The following is a 19729-nucleotide window of genomic DNA, read 5'->3' on the forward strand; positions in this document are numbered from 1 at the left end:
TTATTGTTGAATTCTAATTTTAATGCATGGTAGTCTGATAAGATCTGTGGAGATTTGCTATGTTTCCTATTATGTGGTCAATTTTAGAGAAGGTTCCATGTGGCACCGAGAAGAAGGTATATCCTTTTGTGGTTGGGTGGGATGTTCTATAGATGTCTGTTAAACCCAGTTGGGTCATAACTTCTATTAGTTCTTTTGTTTCTTTGTTAAGTTTCTGTCTGGAGGTCCTGTCTAGTGGTGAGAGTGGAGTGTTGAAGTCTCCTACTACTAGTTTGTGAGATTTTATGTGTGATTTGGTCTTTAGTAATGTTTCTTTCACGAATGTGGGTGCCTTTGTATTTGAGGCATAGATGTTCAAAATTGAGGCTTCATCTTGATGGACTTTTCCTTTGATGAATATGAAATGTCCTTCTTCGTCTCTTTTGATTGCTTTTAATTTGAAGTCTAGTTTTTTAGATATTAGGATTGCTACACCTGCTTGTTTCTTGGGTCCGTTTGATTGGAAAATCTTTTCCTAACCCTTTACTCTGAGGTATGTCTGTCTTTGACGTTGAGATGTGTTTCTTGTGTGCAGCAGAAGGATGGGTTCTGTCTTCGTATCCATTCTGCTAGTCTGTGTCTTTTTATAGGCAAGTTGAGACCATTGACATTGAGGGATATTAATGACCATTGATTGATGATTCTTGTTTGTGCTTGATTTATTTGTAGTGGAGTTACTGAGTGTAGGTTCTCCTCCCTTTTTCTTTTGGTGTTTGGTAAAGTAGGATTATCTATTGCCTGTGTCTTTGTGAGTATAGTTATCTTCGTTGGGTCTAGGTTTTCCTTCCAGCACTTTCTGTAGAGCTGGATTCATGGATACCTATTGTTTAAATCTGGCTTTGTCATGGAATATTTTGTTTTCTCCATCTATGGTAATTGAAAGCTTTGCTGGATATAGTAGTCTGGGCTGGCATCCTTGTTCCCTTAGCGTTTGTAGGACATCTGTCCAGGATCTTCTGGCTTTCATAGTTTCCATTGTGAAGTCAGGTGTAATTCGGATAGGTCTGCCTTTATATGTTACTTTGGCCTTTTTCTTTAGCTGCTCTTAGTATTTTCTCTTTATTCTGTAGGTTTGATGTTTTGATTATTATGTGGCGAGGTGACTTCTTTTTCTGGTCCAGCCTATTTGGTGTTCTGTAAGATTCTTGCATTTTCATAAGCATATACTTCTTTAGGTTAGGGAAGTTTTCTTCAATGATTTTGTTGAATATATTTTCTGTACCTTTGAGCTGTATTTCTTTACCTTCTTCTATACCTATTATTCTCAGGTTTGGCTTCTTCACGGTGTCTCATATTTCCTGGATATTTTGTGTTGGGGATTTGTTGGTTTTGAGATTTTCTTTGGTTGATGACTGTATATCCTCTACTGAGTCTTCAACACCTGAGATTCTCTCTTCTATCTCTTGTATTCTATTGGTGATACTTGCATCTGTAGTTCCTGATCGTTTACCCAGCTTTTCTATTTCCAGCATCCCCTCATTCTGTGTTTTCTTTATTATTTCTATTTCAGCTTTCAATCCTTCAACTATTTGAGTTGTTTCCTTCATTTGTTTGGTTGTTTCTTCTTGGTGCTCTTTAGATTCTTTGAGCGATTTATTTCTTGAATTTTTTGGTTTGCCTTTTCCCCCATTTTATGTATTTTGTTTGTTTTTCTTCTATTTCTTTAAAGGATTTCCTCTTTGATGGTCCCTATCATCTTCATAAAATAATTTTTAAGGTCTGTCTCTTCTGCTTCGTCTATGTAGTGCTTTTCAGGTCTTGCTGGCATTGGGTCTCTAGATTCTGGTGGAGTCATTTTGGTCTTTGTATTGCTGAGTGAGCTCTTATTCTGTCTTCTTCCCATCTCTTCTCCCTGTGGGTGCAGGTGGGGTCTTTCTGTCTCCACTTGTCTCCTTCTTTCCTGAAGCTGAAGGTGGGCACGCTGGAGGGTAGGCTCTGAAGCTGGGGGTGCCGGAGGGTGGGGTCTGGAAGGACTGATGCCTTTCCTGTGCGGGCGGGTCCTGCTTACTGGTATTCTTAACTAAAGGAATCTAAAGATTAGGTGCTAGGATCCATATATGAGCGAGGATGAGATATTTGTCTTTCTGGGTTTGAGTTACCTCGCTCAGTATAATTATTTTACAATTCCATCCATTTATCTGCATATTTCATGATTTTAGTTTTTACAGCTGACCAAAATTCCATTGTTTTAGCTACCACATTTTCATTATCCATTAGTTGACGAGCATCCTGGATGCTTTCATATCCCTAGCTATTCTGAACGGAGCATCAGTGACCATGGATGGGCAGGCAGTGAAATGATCAAGCCCTCTGGTGTGTGCCCATGAGTGACACAGCTGGGGCATGTGGTAGATTTAGTTCTAGGGCTTTGTTGTTGTTTTGTTTTGTTTCAGGACCCTTGAGATTGATCTCCATAGTGACTGCACCAGTTTGCCCTCTCACCAGAAGTGAATGACGGTTCCCTGTTCTTCATATCCTCAGGATTTATTGTCATCTGTTATCTCAATCTTAGCCATTCTGCCTGGGTTGAGAGAACATCCCAAAGTCATTTTAGTTCACATCTCCCTCCTGGTAAAGATGTTGAACCTGTTTAAAATACTTTTACTATTTGCATTTCTCCTTTTGAGAACTCTTTGCTTAGTTCTGGAGCCCATTTTTAAATTGTGTTGTCTTCTTTGTGTTTAGTGTTAGGCTTGACACTCTGAAACTTTAGAGGAAGAAAATGAGGTGTGCACTGTAGAATGCAGGCTCAGTAAGCACTCTTCAGGATGCAGGCTCAGTAAGCACTTTCTGACTAGGACTCCAGTCTGGCAGCAAACAGTGTGAAAACATGAGAACTGTTCATTGAAGAGGGAGACTTCAGGAGAGGGCAAGCTTTGCCAGTTTACATCAAACAGAGGATTAATGTCCAAGATGGCCACTCTTCAAGCTTGAACCCCACACACACCCATGCTCCCCTCCACCCCCAAAGCTTGGCTCTAGAATCGGTCTTGTCTTCTGAGGCGAGACAGCTGTGATCTTAGTTGTCTGTGTAGAATCAGAGTGTCGTGACTGTGGGAATGGGGTCACCCTACCCCAGCACCCCTAGATGTCTGGGTCCCGGATGGGCTCCCTGATACTCCAGTTGGGGAACTCCCTTGCGAGCTCTGATGTGATGAGCCATGTGGGGGACTCGGGAAGGGGAGAGGAAGGTGACCTGTGTGAAGTGAGAGTCAGGGGCAGGGTGTGCAGGAAGGGACAGGCAAATTCACTGAGCAGAGCTCTCAGAGAACGCAGCGAGGTGGGCTACCAGACCATCATCACTGAGAACTTGTTAGGATACACAGCCTCTGGGCTCTGCTCTGATTGGCTAACAGGGGCCCCAGGATCTGCTGTGATTTTGCAGCCAACCCACTTCTAAATAAGGTCACAGCCTTGCCAGCTCTTGTATGTCTCTACAAGACAAGGTCAGAGGCACTTCCATGGGCTGGAGTATAGTATCATATAGTGACCAAAAGACATCTATAAACTTCAGTGAATGCAGGGTGTACAGATCTCTCCTCTCCTCTCCCCCTTCCCTCCCTTTTCCTTTCTCCCCTCCTTCCCCACCCCTCCATCCCCCCACCCCCAACCCCCCCTGCCCCTGCATTGGAACTCAGATTTACGTTTACAACCTAGCTTTGTCTGTGTATGCTTGTGGTGGATCTATGAGCTGAGCTCTTTCAGGGAGTTAGCAGGAAACATACCTCACTCAGTCATGTCCTGACTACCTGTGTGACCTGGAGGCTCTTACTCCCATTTGACAAGTGAGGACCTGGAAGTCCAGTGTGACCGGCTCTCTCGAGATGACACACTTATGTGTAACAAGAGGGGGCTCCTGGAAACCTGGTGGCCTGTGCCACAGCCTGTGTACTACACACCTCCTGCTGGAACACAGTGGTAGCATCAGGAGAGCGGATGAGGGGGTGACATGTGGTGACCTCGGCAAACCATGGGCCTGGCATCTGTCCTCAGTCAGTTCTTATCTCCCTTGCTAAGATGCATAGAGATTATGCAGTTGGGAAAGACATACATCTTAGTAGATATTCGTAGAGATTTTCCTCACGATGAGGGAAATTTAGTTGCCTTCACTTTTTCTCTTCCGAATTTTCTTGAAAGTAAAGTGCTTGTCTTTTGCCGTAAGAAATAAAATGAAAAGATTATAATTGTTTAAATTTCTCTCTTTTATTTTTATTTTGCTGTGTAGCCTGTCCTGGTGTCTTGACTCACAGTGCTCCTGCCTCTGTCTCCTGAGAACTCCGATTACCACCACTCGAGGAAAAACAAAGCCTCTTCTCTGGCTGCCCTCTGATCTGCTCATTAGCTGCAAGAGGGAGGACGGGCAGGAGCCCCAGAGGCTGAGCGGAGCTCGGGTTGGTGGAAGCAGTGAAGACAACTTGATCTGTCTCTCAGAAAGAAGCCCCCCAGCCCCCACCAGCCACAAGTGACCTGAGAGGACTCACACCAGGAACCAGAACTTCTGAGAGGACTCACACCAGGAACCAGAACTTCTGAGAGGACTCACACCAGGAACCAGAACTTCTGTGAGGACTCACACCAGGAACCAGAACCTCTAGGTACGGGGTGAGGGTGTGTGTGGGGTGGGGGTGTCTCTCGCTGTCTCCCTCAGTTCCACTGCATCCTAAACAAACTTCTCAACCACAGACCTTTCCCTGTGTGATGAAAGCGCATGGAAAAATATGGATTACAGACTCCTGGTTAACGACTTTCTGAGTGTGGCGACATTTCCTCTAACGTGCTTTCAAATATAGACGATTAGCCTAACTAACTCTGAGACCTTGGTGGCAGGGAGCTGCTGGTAGGATCAGAATTGAGAGAAGAGAAGAAGGAATTCCCAATCCTCAGGATGCCCCACCCTGACTCTGGCCTACTGTGCTGACAGCAGCTTCACAGCTACACCTACCCAAGTGGGAAGGCAAACCTATCACTTGTTTTAAAGGTGACTGTCAAAACCCTTAGAATAAATTTCGTTTCTCGTGGCTCATCTGGACAAGGCTGTCTGCGGTAGAAAATATTCTTGTGTCTCTAAAGGAGCTTACGTTTGTTAGTAGTTGTTAAACACACACACTGTCAGCACCTTACCCCACTCCCACCCCCAACCGCAGACATGTTGGACCCAAGGAACAAACTGAAACCAGCCTCCGTTACCTGGACTTCACTGAGTGTGACTAAGGCCTGTGATTCCAGGTTGCCTTGTAAAGCTGAACGCTGCTTCCAGGCCTGCCTGCCAAACCATCTTTAGCTTCTTGATAGGGGTGAGCCCTCATCCCAGTGGGTAAAAGAAACTGATTGGGGTGCAGGAGACGGGAGGCCTCGAGAAACTTGCATTTCCTTATTTTCAAATCTGTTTATGTATATGCATATATGTGTCTGTGAGTGTACACAAATGTATGTGGGTGCCCCCAGAAGCCAGAGGAGGGCTGTCTGTGCTGGGAACCGAACTTGGATCCTTTGGAAGAGCAACAAGTGTCCCTAACTGCTGAGCCAGCTCTCAAATTTCCATCTCCTCAATGTTCCCTTGATCCATCTTCCTGAATCAAGCGAAGGAGGGCCTGGATCAGAAGGAAAGCTGCAGCACACCAAGAATGCCCAGTGGAATGGAAATGATGAGATAATGCCTTCAGGACCATAGCTGCCAAATGGGTGAATTCCAGTTCTGGCTAGATTGAGGGAGTCCCTCATAGGTCCAAACTTATGATCTTAAAAATCCCCAGAGTCTCAGAAGAAGACAGGGCCTTAGGTGGGATCCCAGAGCATGGGGACTGTATTGGATGTGACTAATGACAGACAGTCATCTCTTACATTGTCCCTCACTTTATACTGAGGGTGGCACCTGTCTTCTGAAGGGCTACCCTCGAACTCTGGGTGTGTTGACTTAGAAAGCCCTACAAGAGCCGAGGGACAGTGTTGGGGAAGTCTTATGCCAATAAAGCACTGTTGAGCCAATAGGGAACCAAGATAGGAGGGACTAGGAGTCCAGGAGGACTCTGGGAAGGAGAAACACAGGAGATTCAACATGTAACCGCCATGGGGTAGGAAGCCTGGAACTATTCTTCGGTAAGAGACATACTTAGATTAACAGTTATGGGGTAATTACTTAAGTCAGAGCTAGCCAGTAAGAAACAAGCAAGGCCAACAGCTTCATAATTAATATAGCCTCCTGTGTGTTTATTTGGGACTGATGCGGCACTAGAACCAGGCTGGCGGGAAGGCTTCTCTCAAAGAAAAAGCTTCTCTTTACAGGACTTCATGATATTTTACGTCCAAAATTGATATTTAGATGCGCTGGTGGCCTGGCACCCACGTGTTGAGAAATACATTTCCGTTCCTCTAGCTTAAGCCTTCACTCACACACCACCTGAGGTTTGGATTCTATGTTTGGGAGGATATTTATAGCAACATACCAAGAAGAAGGTAAAAAGAAAGAAACAGAAAGCTTGGAAATTGGGCCTATGCTGAGTGCTTCAATGTGTTGTGTTCCAAAGCTTGAGGAGAAAGCAATCCACAGAACAATGACATCTGTGGTGGGTCGAAGGTTGAGCATATGTTGCTGATATATGTTCCCTTATCATCCAGTTAGCAGTGTTCAGTCCCCCATTGAAGACCTGTCTGCAGTAGGATTAACATCGGATATGAACAGCAGGGAAGGCCCTAAGAATTCTGGGTGGGAGCTGGAGGGTTGGATCCCGTCCCCCGGGGTCCATGCAAACAGGGCCCTTGGAGTTTCAATTGGTGCTTCCGTGAGTGTCCCTGGTGATGGGACAGCAGAGTTTTATTTCAGAGTATCTCGAAAGACGTGCTGGCTGAGGGGGAGAGTGAACGCTTCCACTTTTGGTTAACCTGCTACTGAAGAAGACTTCTTGGGGAGACGACTAATCACCCTCCTTGTTTAAGGGTGTGTTGGCGTAGAGACTGAGGGGTGCACTGTATCTGCTAGCTGACACACTTATTTGTGTATCTAGACTATATGAAAATGCTGAGGACAGAGATGTACCTGTGGCTAGCTTGGGGTCAAGAGATCAAAGCTCACACAGACAACCTCAAGGAGTTAAGGGTAGACTGGGGGTACCTGGAGACGGAGGATGATAGACTGTGAGCACTCTCTCTGCTGTTACGAACATTCTATCCCACCGGCCTGGCCCCAGAATTGCGTCAGCCCCAAATGAACACACGGATGCTATATTAATTATGAAACTATTGGCCAGTGACTATGGTTTATTATTGGCTAGCTCTGTCTTAATTATTAACCTATTTCTATTAATCTAAGTATTTCCATGTGGTCTTATCTTACTGGAGAAAGGTCCAGACCTCTAACTTCTTGGGCAGCTCATATGGTGACTGCTAAGCATCTCCTCAGAGAGAAAAGAGTGATTTATTGTTTGTCTCTGCTTATATACTGATTCTGCCCAGCTACGCCACTTCCTATCTGGCCAATCAGCCAATAAGAGTAGTAGTCATAAACCAATGAAAGAAACACATGCACGGAAGAACATTCCCCATCACTTGGCCTCTTCCATTCACCTTGGCCTCAGGATTTTTTTTTTTCAACATCTCAGAAAACAAAGCTACCAAGAAACCAGGTGTCATATCTCACTCTTCATTATTAACCAGGAACCACCGCTGGTTCACCAGTTTCAAGCCAAAACATTCCAGAAAAGGGCTGGGTCAAGGATGTACCTCTAAAGGTACGTGGCCTGGTCGCTCTCTGGAGCTGTGTGGCTGGAGCAGGGAAATCTGGTTTCAGGAAGAACTAAGCAGACATGCTGTTCATGTCCAGCCTGGTGTCTCATGGAACACGCAAGGTGGGGTCGGACTGGGCAGGTGAGGACTGGGGGTCACTCCATCGTGTAAGCAAGCTAATTGAAAGGACACTCAGCTCTGCTCTTGAGTAATGGGCCCCCGGCCATCCATTTCTTGCCAACTTCCTTTCAATCTTAACTAATAACTTTTCCTCTTTAAATTCTGTCTGAGCCAGTTGGCAAAGTGTAACAACACTTTCTGTTTACTTGTGCTTGGTATAGCTGGAAAAGATTACTAGGAAGCCCCGCCCTGTGTCTTCTTGTCTATAAAGCTCTATTCAACACAAGCCATCTCTTAATAGGCTAGCTGTGGTAATGCCCACCAGTAATATCTATGTCTTGGTGAGCTGCATCTCTCAACTGTGGATTCTAGCTGTGAGCATCAGGGAAGACATTTGCTGATCTCCCCACTCAGGAGTGAACGCAGGCCCGACAGGGAGGTGATTGTCGTGGACACATGAGTGGAGATGATCAGAGAGACCGGCTGCAAGTGATGACGGCTGCAGCATACCACTCAGCCTTCTTGTCTGCAGCTGATGCTGGGAGCCCCAAACCGCGTCTGGTTCTGAGCACTGCCTTGGCCGTGGGCCCTATCTAACTTGAAGCTGCACTTTTTCGCAGAGTGGCCTGGAATGGTTCAGGGGCGGAATAATGGCCCCACAGTCTCACCTTGGTTGAGGATAATTCTGGAGCTCCTGCCAAGTTTGGTGGCTTCTGTAGGGACCGTACCAGTGTTCAGCCTGACCTTGTGTCTTCATCACTAGTGGCTATTGTAGAGAACATTCCAGAGAGCACCCATCATTCTTCTGCCTCAGCATCTACCATGTAGGGCCTGCAGGACTTTTCCCATCAGGACCAGAGCCAGTGTATGTATTGAGCAGGGTGTCAATAAACCTGGCTCCATGTAGTTCAGTTCTAGAGTTAAGCTACAGTGATGTAAAATAATCTATGCCACCAGAAATCCAATTATCCTATTAGGATTAAGATTTGTTATTAAAATGTACAGAAAAGCTGAGTGGGATCCATTTGAGAGACATGCATATACATACAGCTAGTGGGATGGTTCTGTGTTATTTTTCGTTTTGCTCTTTGGGGACCCAGCACCCAGTTACCCAGTAATCACACAGAAGCTAATTCTTTCTTATGAATGCCGGGCCTTAGCTTGGCTTGTTTCTAGCCAGCTTTTCTTAACTTGAATTATCCTGCCTGCCTTTTGCCTCCGGGCTTTTATCTTTCTCTATCCTGTCTACCTTTCTTTACTTCTTACTCTGTGGCTTGCTGTGTAGCTGGGTGACTGGCCCCTGGAGTCCTTCTCTCCTCCTTTTGCTCCTTGACCTTTCTTCCCAGAGTTCTCCTCCTATGTAATCTCTCTGCCTGCCAGACCTGCATGTCCTTTCCCTTGCCTAGCTATTGGCCATTCAGCTCTTTATTAGACCAATCAGGTGTTTCAGACAGGCAAAGCAACACAGCTTCACAGAGTTAAACAAATGCAATGTAAAAGAATTCAACACATCTTTGCATCATTAAACAAATACTCCATAGCATAAATGAATGTAACAGATATTAAAGTGACATTTCACAACAGTCCAGGGACCTGTATGGTTCAGGGTAAGCTTGGATATGCACCTGGATGGAGGGACAGGAACTATAGCCAGCACCGTCAGAAGCTCCACCCCCACCCCATGGGGGCCAGCGCCTGCCTGGTTTTTTTCCCAGCAGGCTCATTACTTCTCTGGTGTCTCCAAACTCCTGAAAGTGCGACAATCACTGCTGTGAAGCAGCAGTCTCCTGTTGTGTGACATGCCATCCTGACATTTGACCTTTAAGTCCCTAAATGGCCTTTCTAATGCTCCTGTATTAGGGCATTCCAGAAAACCAAAAGGATGTTTATGATTAACACACAGTAACAGAGACAGCGGCAGAGACACAGGAGGGACAAAGCTGAGAGTCCAAGCTGAGCCCCTGAGAACCAGGAGTGCCAGTCCAGTCCAGTCCAGTCCAGTCCAGTCCAGTCCAGTCCAGTCCAGGCCAGTCCAGTCCAGTCCAGTCCAGTCCAGTCCAGTCCAGGCCAGTCCAGTCCAGTCCAGTCCAGTCCAGTCCAGTCCAGTCCAGTCCAGTCCAGTCCAAAGTCAGCAGGTACAGGACCCCAGAAGAGCTGATGTTTCTGCTCAACGCTAAGTCGTGAAAAGTAGCAGTGTCCTGGGACCAGCCCCAGGAAGAAGGAGCTGCCGCTCAGTAGGTTTTTTCCATTGATTAAATTGATTTATAGACTAGGAGTAGGAAGAAGCCAGTATGGAAATAGAATTATATTATGAGCCTACTAGACCTAACATCCACCTGTAGGGCCCTCCACCTAGCAACACCACGTACTTGTGGAACGTCTCCAGGGTAAACCATATAGTAGCCCGTAAAATAAGCATCAATAAGTTAAAAAGAATCGGACAGTATGCGCTAATCACAATAAACGGCTTTAGAAAAAGCATTTAGAAAAATCCAAAACACTTGGAAATTGAGCAACACACTTCTAAATGACTAAGGGGTCAATATGAAATAAAAAAGAGATTAGAAAATACTTTGAGATAAGCCAAAATGAAGGTGCAGCATAACAAAACACATGGGAGCCAGTTACAGAAATAAATAGCATAAACACTTGTATTTTAACAACAAAGATCTCATGTCCTTAAAGTTTTATCTTAAGACGCTGTTAAAAAAGACACAGGCTAAAACAAACCCAAAGTAAGAGGTAATTAAAGAATTATAAATCAGGAAATCAAGGGCCCGGAGAGATGGCTCAATGGTTAGGACTGAGGGCTGCTCCTTCAGAGGTCTTGATCCTGGCAACCACGGCAGGGACCGCCTGGAACTCCACATCCAGGGACACCCCACCCCCTGCCCGGCTTCTTTAGACCCCTGTGTTCACACGCAGATACCCACGTACACATAATTTAAAACGAAAGTTCAAAGTAGAAGATTAATGGAGCTAGAAACTGGTTCTTAGAGAAAAACCGACAAAACAGACCATGTGTTCAGCTAAAGGGACTAAGAAAGAGAACACTACAATTAGTAAAATCAGAAATTAAACAGGAACTATTGCCATCAATTTTACATAAATGAAAAGGGAAATCTATGAACAGACATGCTAATGAAGTCTATCACTTGGATGACAAATTACCATAAAGAAGAGACTTCTGGCCGTAAAGAGATTGAATAAAAACAATCTTTTCATGTTTAGATGGCTTCACGGGCTCCTATGAGTCATGGGCACCCTGTGTGACTATACAAAAATAAGGACGCTTTTGGGAGTTGTTTTGGAGACCTGTACCAAAGTCAACCTGTTTACAGGAAGGGGACTATTTGGGTATTGGAAGGGGACCAGCCAGAGGGCAGAGGAAGTTCAAAGAGTGGCAGTGAGGGGAGGGGCTGCCAGCCAAGTGCAATGGCATGTATGTGTGAAAGAGTCAGAAGCTCACCATTTCCTGTGCTAGTGAAAACAAAAGTGAGAAAAATGCTTACAGCCGATAAGCAGAGTTTTGGGCATGAAGCTAGCTACTTCCTGAACCCCCCCGGGGTTTTCTGTGTTTAGGCTTTGAGTCTTGATAAATACAGAGGGTTTTTGAAGAAGCAACAGTCATTTGTGTCTTTATAAAACCCATGACCTGGGAGATAGCATCCTGAAAGATGTGACAGAGACAGGAGATATTTCAGATTTGAAACTCAATGCTAGGCTGGATGTGAGATCAGATTTAGAAACTCAATTCACCCACTTTTGTAGTTCCCATGGCGACAGGCTTGCTTCATAGATAGTAAGGGCCAAAGCTCTTCGATGGGAACTTTAATCTCAGCCCCAGTCTAAAGCTGTGACGGCTGAGTTCTGGGCAGGTGTCAGCAGGAAGGTTTGGGGGTAGGAGAGCTCACAAATCACAGATGGGCTTGCAGCGTAGTCTAGTACTCAAGCTGCAGTTACCAGAAGATTCTGCCTCTTCCATAAATGTTATGCTTCTCGGGGCAGGAGAGATGGCTCAGCCGTCAAGAACACTTGATGCTCTTACAGAGGACCCCAGGTCAATTCCCACTTGCAGTGCATAAGAGTCTTTGGAAATGCTGTGTAAATATTGACATCATAGTTATTTTGAACCCCAATAACCTAAAGCTACCACCAAAAGCAGAGGAGTCTAAGGGTTCAACACAGCTGGCCATTCTGATAGTATTTCTCTTTCACGTCAGAAGGCAAAAGGTCCTATAAGCACCGATGCAGGTTTTTTGGCACCTGCATCATCTATATGTTGAGAACGGAAGCCATAAACAGAAAGTTTTGCTTTGCTTGTATGCGGACGTCTCTCAGTGTAGTCCACATTTCAAGTCTTTGCTGGATGTTGCTGCAGCCTTGGGGCAAAATGGTTCCTAGAATTGAGTGGCTTGCTCACTCCATTTTTCTGTACACACTCTTTTGACGAAATCTATTAGCAAAGGCTGTTGCTGGTTTAAGAAAAATGGAAGGCGTTCATCTCTGTCTGGCAAACATTCCCAGTTTGTGATGTTGGTGGTTATCGTGCTGAACTTTCCAACTTAATTGGGAATGGTTGAGTGTAATCCCACTCTGGATGTTAATTTAGTTGATTGGAATGCCTTTAATTTAATGGAAACAATCCTAGACTAATTAGCCAGTTCCTCCACATGCTAGCTTTGGTTGGAGCTGCTGGGTGCGTCCCTCACTCAAACTTCAAGATAACTCTGCAAAGCTCCAGGCTCCAGTTCTGACTGCATTTGGCATCTAGACCTCAAACCAGACCCTCAGAAGTGTTAGTGCTTATAATCAAAACCAGCATCTAGTCAGTGCCTGAACACTGAGACTGAGTTTTGTTTTTCTAACTGCATTTCCAATGACAAAATGTTGGAGGTGTTTGTCTCCTGGCTGTTAACCGGAGAGCTGGTAAGGCAAGAGGAGGGGACCACAGCATGCTGAAAAAAGAAGTGAGCCCCGTCAGAATCTTCCTCACAAATCAAATTGTGGGCTTCCCACTTTGGCATTTTATTAAGACAGTAGATGGAAGTCTCTGTCCCACCCAGTCCCACAGCCATTTAGTCGCAAATAAACACTCAGAGGTTTATATTAATTATGAACCGTTTGGCCTATTGCTCAGGCTTCTTATTGGCTAGCTCTCTCTTAACCATTAACCCATTTGTATTAATCTTGGCTTACCGGTGATGCCTGGGTCTCTTCCTCCTCGACAGCTACATAGCATCTCCCCCACTTCACCCACTACCTTTCTCTCTCCCTGTTTGAATTTCTCGCCTGGCTAAATCCTGCCTGTCCATTGGCCGAAACAGCTTTATTCATCAACCAATAAGAGAAACATATATTCACGGCATACAGAAAGACATCCCCCATCAAAGACTATTGGTTGTCCAGATTGCTATTTTTGACTGCTAGTTCCCGCGGGTTGGCTGTGTTTTTCCAAGTTCTACAGGTCTGTGGGGCTGCTTGGGCAGCTCCATGTTCCAAAGTATTACAAGGCACAGATAAGGGATTGTCTCAGTCATGTTACTACACACTAGGATTAGCATAGCTGGCTAAACACCACGGCCAAAGCAAGTCGGGAGGAAAGGGTTTATTTCACTCATACTTGCACAGTGTATTCCATCACTGAAGGAGGTCAGGACAGGAAGTCAAGCAGGGCAGGAACCTGGAGGCAGGAGCTGATGCAGAGGCCATGGAGGGGTGCTGCTTACTGGCTTGTTCCCCATGAGTTGCTCAGCCTGCTTCCTTACAGAACCCAGGACCACCAGCCCAGGGATGGCACCACTCACAATGGACTCCCCCATTGATCGCTAATTAAGAAAATGCCTTACAGGTTTGCCAACAGTATAGATACGGCGTTTTCTTAACTGAGGCTTCCTCCCTCCATCTGATGACTGCAACTTGTGTCAAATTGACACAAACCTAGCCAGCACATGTCCCAAGGCAAGAGCAGCCATCGACTTCGTCTTCATAGACTGGAGCCCCTGTGGTCTGAGTTTCAGCCAGCTGTGGCAGTGCCTTGCACTGGAAGCTGCATGTCCCTATGGTTGGGCATTTCTCTCCTGCCCACCAGTTCCCAAACAGCCACTCAGAGGCTTGATATTAATTACAAATGCTCGGTCAGAAGCTCAGGCTTGTTATGAAGTAGTCCTTACATTTTAAGTTAACTGGTATTCCTTATTTACACTCTGCCACGTGGAGGTAGCTTTATTAGCATAGCCTGTTCATCTCCTGCTCCCTCTGCATTACTGAGATCCCTGACTCTGCCCTTCTCCTTCCCATCATCCTGAGTTTGGTACCCCTCTCCATTCTTCCTGCCTAGCTACTGGCCAGTCAGCGTTTTATTATACAAATTCGAATAACAAATTTTTACAGTGTACAAGAGGATCACTCCACAGTGTGTCCTCACACGAAGGCTTCCTCTACAAGGCTGTGATAAAGTAGGGTTTGATTTTAAGTCCCCAAATCAAATTTGGCCACTTCCGCTCTGTGAGAGAACTCTGTGACTGCACACGTTGCAGCCTGGGCTCTGTTGTCAATCTGATGGGTGTTTTTCTCCATCCGCCATCCGCCTTCCTCCACCTCCCCCACCAACCCTCTGTGCCCATCAAGCTGGCTGCTACCAGTAGCTCAGATGTGGGCAGATGTTGACTCTGTCCGGGAAATGGGATTTTGAGTCAGCACCTTCACTGCAGAGGCATGACAAGGTTGACTGTGACCAGTGACCAGCATCAACAAGAGACATTCCACCAGGGATGTTGGGCCCCTTGCTGCAGCCGGAAAACACAGCATGTGAACTTTGGGGTGGAAACTGCTCTTTTTTTTTTTTTTTTTTTTTTTGGTTTTACGAGAGAGGGTTTCTCTGTATTGTTTTGGAGGCTGTCGGTCCAGCCCAGCCTTGAACTAACAGAGATCCGCCTGTTTCTGCCTCCTGAGTGCTGGGATTAAAGGCGTGCGCCACCATCGCCCGGCTTGAAACTGCTCTTTTTAATCGATGCTTTCTTTGGGCCATTGTTGCATTTGAAAATTCATTGCTTAGCTTGCGCAGCAGCGTTGGAAAGCTAAGGATTAACTCTTCACTCTTTTGCGAAAAAGAGTCATTTACTTACTGTCCAATAGCCAGTTATTGAACATACCCAGGAGCTAGATAGATGGACTAGATTTTCCAAAATAACCTCACTTAAGGATAATGGATGTTTTCTACAAAGTCAATTTATTAATTATATGTTAAGTCTGGTCTTAATGCCAGCGATTCTTGCTTGTTTTGCGTTCGAGCCCATGTGGTTCTTTTGGCTTCCTAAAGGGCTGCGACATTCACTGTTCCTTTTCCTGGGTGGGGATTTTTTTCTCCAGTTTTATAGAGAAGGAAAATGATAGCCAATTTGTGACTTTCTGGGTTTATTCCGTGCATAGATGCTTGGAATTGACCATCTGAGACTATTTCAATTTCTGATTTTTAAGTAACATTCATTCTTTGACAGTTTTACACATGCCTATAATGTAACTGGGGTTCTGATGAAGAGAGTGAGTTAGGACAGACCTTCTCAAACCAAACGTGTGCACAAACCACTTGAACTGGAAAGGCCACACCCTTAGCCAGTGTTGAAGGACAGTTTTTGTTTTAGACAGGGCTCACTGGGTAGACCACACTGACCTTGAACTCACAGAGATCTGCTTGTGTCTGCCTCCTGAGTGCCGGGAGTTAAGGGTGTGCTCTGGCCTTCCGGCCTTGCTTCTGAAGTCAGCTGCAGCTGGACCTGGAGAGCCTGGGAAGGACTGGGCACCATGTGGGACAGTGGGAGCCTGCACACCCCACACCCAGTATGGCCCAGTCTGAGTCTCCCCAGGCTCTCACCCGCAGGCCCTGGAGCAGGACGGCAGCCTCACGGTCTCCTGGGATTTTTTTCCAGGGCGTGTGGCTCTGCATAGCATGGCTGATAGGCTTTGGTCGGGCAGCCGCCGCCTCTCAGTCGGGTGGGACTGGGATAGTAAGTGGCCTCCTTTCCAAGCCTCCTGCAGCCATTTTATTTCACTCTCTGGGTCGTTAATGTCCAAGTCCAGCCGGTGGCCCGAAGGCCCAGCATGATGGTCTCAGTTCACAGTAGACAGCGGAGGCCTGGCGTTAGCATGGCATCAGAGACACACATCCTGCCTCCCTTAATCTTATAACGAGTCCCTACGGGCTGAGGAGTCCCCTTGGGGGTCATTTTGAAGCCAGTACCAGTTATTGTAATAATTATAAGGATGGTGTAACAAGCATAGGTTCTGGACGCGAACAGCCAGGAATCAAATCCCAGTTCTACTTAATGTTACGGGGTCTGCTGATCTGGGCACGCATGCCGGGGCACGCCCAGATCGTTGTCTTTTCCTTGTGAGACCTTAGACAGGGTGTGCACTCAGGACAGCTTGGGTTCCTCAACCGTAAGGCACAGAGGACAAGGCCACGTGCGAAGTGAGTTGTGGGATGAAAAGGGAGCGCCTCACGCTGTGTGTGGCAGGCGGGAGGCACCCAATAAATACTAGCTATCACCACACAATGATACCTATTTAATAATTAAGGAGTTGGGGGTTTTATTGGAAGCAAAGTAAGCATGTCTGCTTCTTAGTCCCCCGTCCCTCCGGGAAGCTAGAGCAAGTTCATAAATGCCGAGTACCACATCCGCCTGGTGGCCACATCCCCAGGTCTCTCATCAAGAACCTGGGGAGGAAATGAAAAAGCTTGTAGTTCATAAAGCAAGGCTCCTCACGGGGCGCGGGGGGGGGGGGGTGGAGGGCGGGGGGGGGGAGGGCGGGGCGGGGCGGGGCAGGAGCGGGCAAGCACACACTCAGGGCGGTTACGTGGGCAACTCAAAGACAAAGCAGCACTTTGTCCTGCGGCTTGGCTTTTTGTCATAATATTTAATTAATTTTGAAATTTCAAAATAAAACATTAGAGTGTGAAATGTTTGCATCTAATAGGAGAACGAGCCCATGTTGAAGAGGTTGAGAAAGCCTCTATAGTCTTTGAAAGGCAGCCAAGCTCACAGGAATGACAGGTAGAGGGAGCCATCTGCCCAGCACCTTTCCGCCCGCCCTGTCAACATCCAGACATCTCCAAGGTGGCAGTGGGCCTTCAATGTCTGCCTAATTGGAAAAAGCTGGCCCTTGCACAGGGTTCAGTGTTCCAGAATGTTCCTTTTTGCTTTATAATGTTAAAGCGTGAATCTCGAACAAATGCTCACGGACACCAATGGAAATGCGATGCCCCTCCATCCTTGGGTTTGCACTGTTACCGAAGTTGTCTTGTAGGACATGAGACACGGATCCCTGATCCACTCCGGGAAATCCACTAGCCACTCCGGGAAATCCTTTCCATCAGGCTAAGGAAAACTCCCTGGTGAATCTCTCTTCTTCCTGCTTTAAAATTTTCTACCCTATTGACTAAATAAAATTTGAGGAGTTAATAAAAGTGGAAAAACACACTTCTAGAAATATAGCACACAAGTGTCAGGCTGATTGAGTGTTTTATAAGCTGAATTTGAACAATTGTGGTGCAGAATATTACCACCTTACCTCAGGGGCTCTATCCTCCTTCCTCACACTTAAACAACCCCAGGAGACTCAGTGCACAAGCTGGCCTTTTCCTAGTGTGTGTGTGTGTGTGTGTGTGTGTGTGTGTGTAATGATGTATATGCATATGTATATATGTAGGTGGAACCAGAGAGGGTGGTGTCAGCTGGATTGGATGGAGATGTGCCCAGACTGTTAAAGCACACTGTGCAGGCGTTTCCAGAGAGGACTGACAAAGGGCCAAGGCATCCCTGAATGTGACTAGCACCATCCAACAAGCTAGGACCCCAGATGGAATAAAGGGAGAGTTGGGGTGGAGAGCCGGCCAACCTAGGATTTGGTGTCTGTGTCCAGCCACCTTTATGGGACTTGCTTTGCTCTGCTCTTCCATACCCTCCCCACCATGAGGACCTAAATCTTTGAGATCATGAGTCAAAATCAGTCTTTACCCCTAGGCTGCTTGTGTGGGGGCATTTTTGACACAGGCGAGAAAAGTAACCAGTGTAGACATTCTGTGCTATGCTGGATGCCTTGTGTGAGGGAGACTGAGGACTGGTTGGGAGCACTGTAATAGTCCCTTCAGGGTCCCTGCTGTGTAGTGCCCACCAGGTCACCTTCATGATTGAAGCCATCTCTGGCAGAGGTGGGCATGCGGTCCCTGGCGGGGCTGGTTTCAGAGATGGTGTCTTAGGGTTTCTATTGCTGTGAAGAGACACCATGCCCATGGAAACTCTTATAAAAGAAAACATTTAATTGAGGTTTGGCCTACAGGTTTAGAGGTTTAGTCCATTATTGTCATGGCAGGAAGCATGGAAGTGTGCAGGCAGACATGGTTCTGGAGAGAGAGCACTGAGAGTTCTACATCTGGACCAGTAGGCAACAGGAACAGAACGCCACAGTGGGCCTGGCTTCTGCATCTTGAGACCTCAAAGCCCACCCCCAGTGACACACTTCCTCCAACAAGGCCACACCTCCTAATAGTGCCACTCCCCATGAGCCTGTGAGGGCCATTTTCTTTCAAACCACCACAGATGGCATATGATTTAGGCTAGTCAGGTGGGATTTCCCAGTGGGAAAGGCGGCAAGCAGGTGGCTCTGACCCTCACAGGCAGCAATGCATCATAGCCGGCTCCTGAGTCTGGCTGTCTCTTCAACCTTCGCCATATCACTGACCAGTAGTGAGATCTGGCATGGGTTACTTAATTTCCCCAACTTTTATCTTCATCTCTGCATGTACGTCGGAATTGTTCCTTTGGGTTACTTCAGAGACTAGATGGGAACCATGGCAGGAACAATTCCACAAGTGTTCTTTCATTCTTACCTAGATGTGATGATCCAGGCTAGGCTGAGGTGGCCTGAACACCACCTGCAAGATGAGGATTGAGGTTGTTTTGGCATGCTACTGTGTCCATCATACCTCTGAATCTTTGCCATTCCCCATGTCTAGCCTGCCAGCTTCATTCTCATAGAAAACATCTGTTCCTCTTTCGTGGAAAAGAATGGATGGGTGTTCCTTAAAGCAGCCATCTCACACTTTCCCAGGTAGACACATCCCCATCCCTCCAGCCTGCAGGGCTGCCCCTAAGCAGTTCTTGGAGGGGGGTTGTCATTGTAATGTAACCGTTTTCCTCTGCCTTTCAGGGAAGCCCCGTAAGCAGAAAGGTAACTCAAAAGAGCCTCAGGAAGTCCCTGAAACTGAGCAGATTCACTAGGCCCCCTCCCTGCCAGAGTAAGCCGAGCCAAGCTTCAAGGAAGATGCTCAGAAGAGGAAAAGCTGCAGAGAAGACTTTGAGACTAGACCAACTTCCTGGAGGAAGTGGAAACCAGATGGGCAGCCCGGCAGAGACACCTGAGACACGGAAAAGGACTCTAACCTGTTGAGCTGGCTGCCTGCAGGCTGTATAGTGGGCTCCAGGTTCCCAGTTTTTTGTGAGCTGTCACTCATGCTATACTGGGCTTTGATGACACAGCTGTCTGGGAGACACTTCTGCTCCTGAAAGTAACCATTCACCATATGCCATGTGGCCCCAATAAACTCATTGGTTCACTAAGCTGGACTTTTGTGGTGAAGGGACTCTATCTGTTGAGCATGGCTCTGACAGGCTTTGTCCTTCTCCTTGCTAAAAACTGTAACGTTCCTAAAGCTAGCCATAAGGCCTATTCCCTTATTAGGCCACTTCCTCCTCCTGAGGCTGGACACCAAGCACCAGCTATCAAAGTATTGGAGTCCAGAAATCAGAAGGCCCCTTTGGCTCACCTAATTAACATGCCCAGTTAAAATTAC

The 19729-nt window shown here is 46.5% G+C and overlaps 1 long non-coding RNA gene across 1 annotated transcript; it reads left to right on the plus strand.

Annotated features, from left to right (window-relative positions):
* Positions 1-4268: 4268 nt before the first annotated feature.
* On the plus strand, positions 4269-19496 carry LOC106021426. The gene is made up of 2 exons (XR_001196700.3): positions 4269-4634; positions 19087-19496. It is a non-coding gene; the product is annotated as an uncharacterized LOC106021426 (long non-coding RNA).
* The last annotated feature ends 233 nt before the right edge of the window (positions 19497-19729 follow it).

Source organism: Mesocricetus auratus, unplaced genomic scaffold (assembly GCF_017639785.1).
Source record: "Mesocricetus auratus isolate SY011 unplaced genomic scaffold, BCM_Maur_2.0 Super-Scaffold_100024, whole genome shotgun sequence".
Taxonomy (NCBI): domain Eukaryota; kingdom Metazoa; phylum Chordata; class Mammalia; order Rodentia; family Cricetidae; genus Mesocricetus; species Mesocricetus auratus.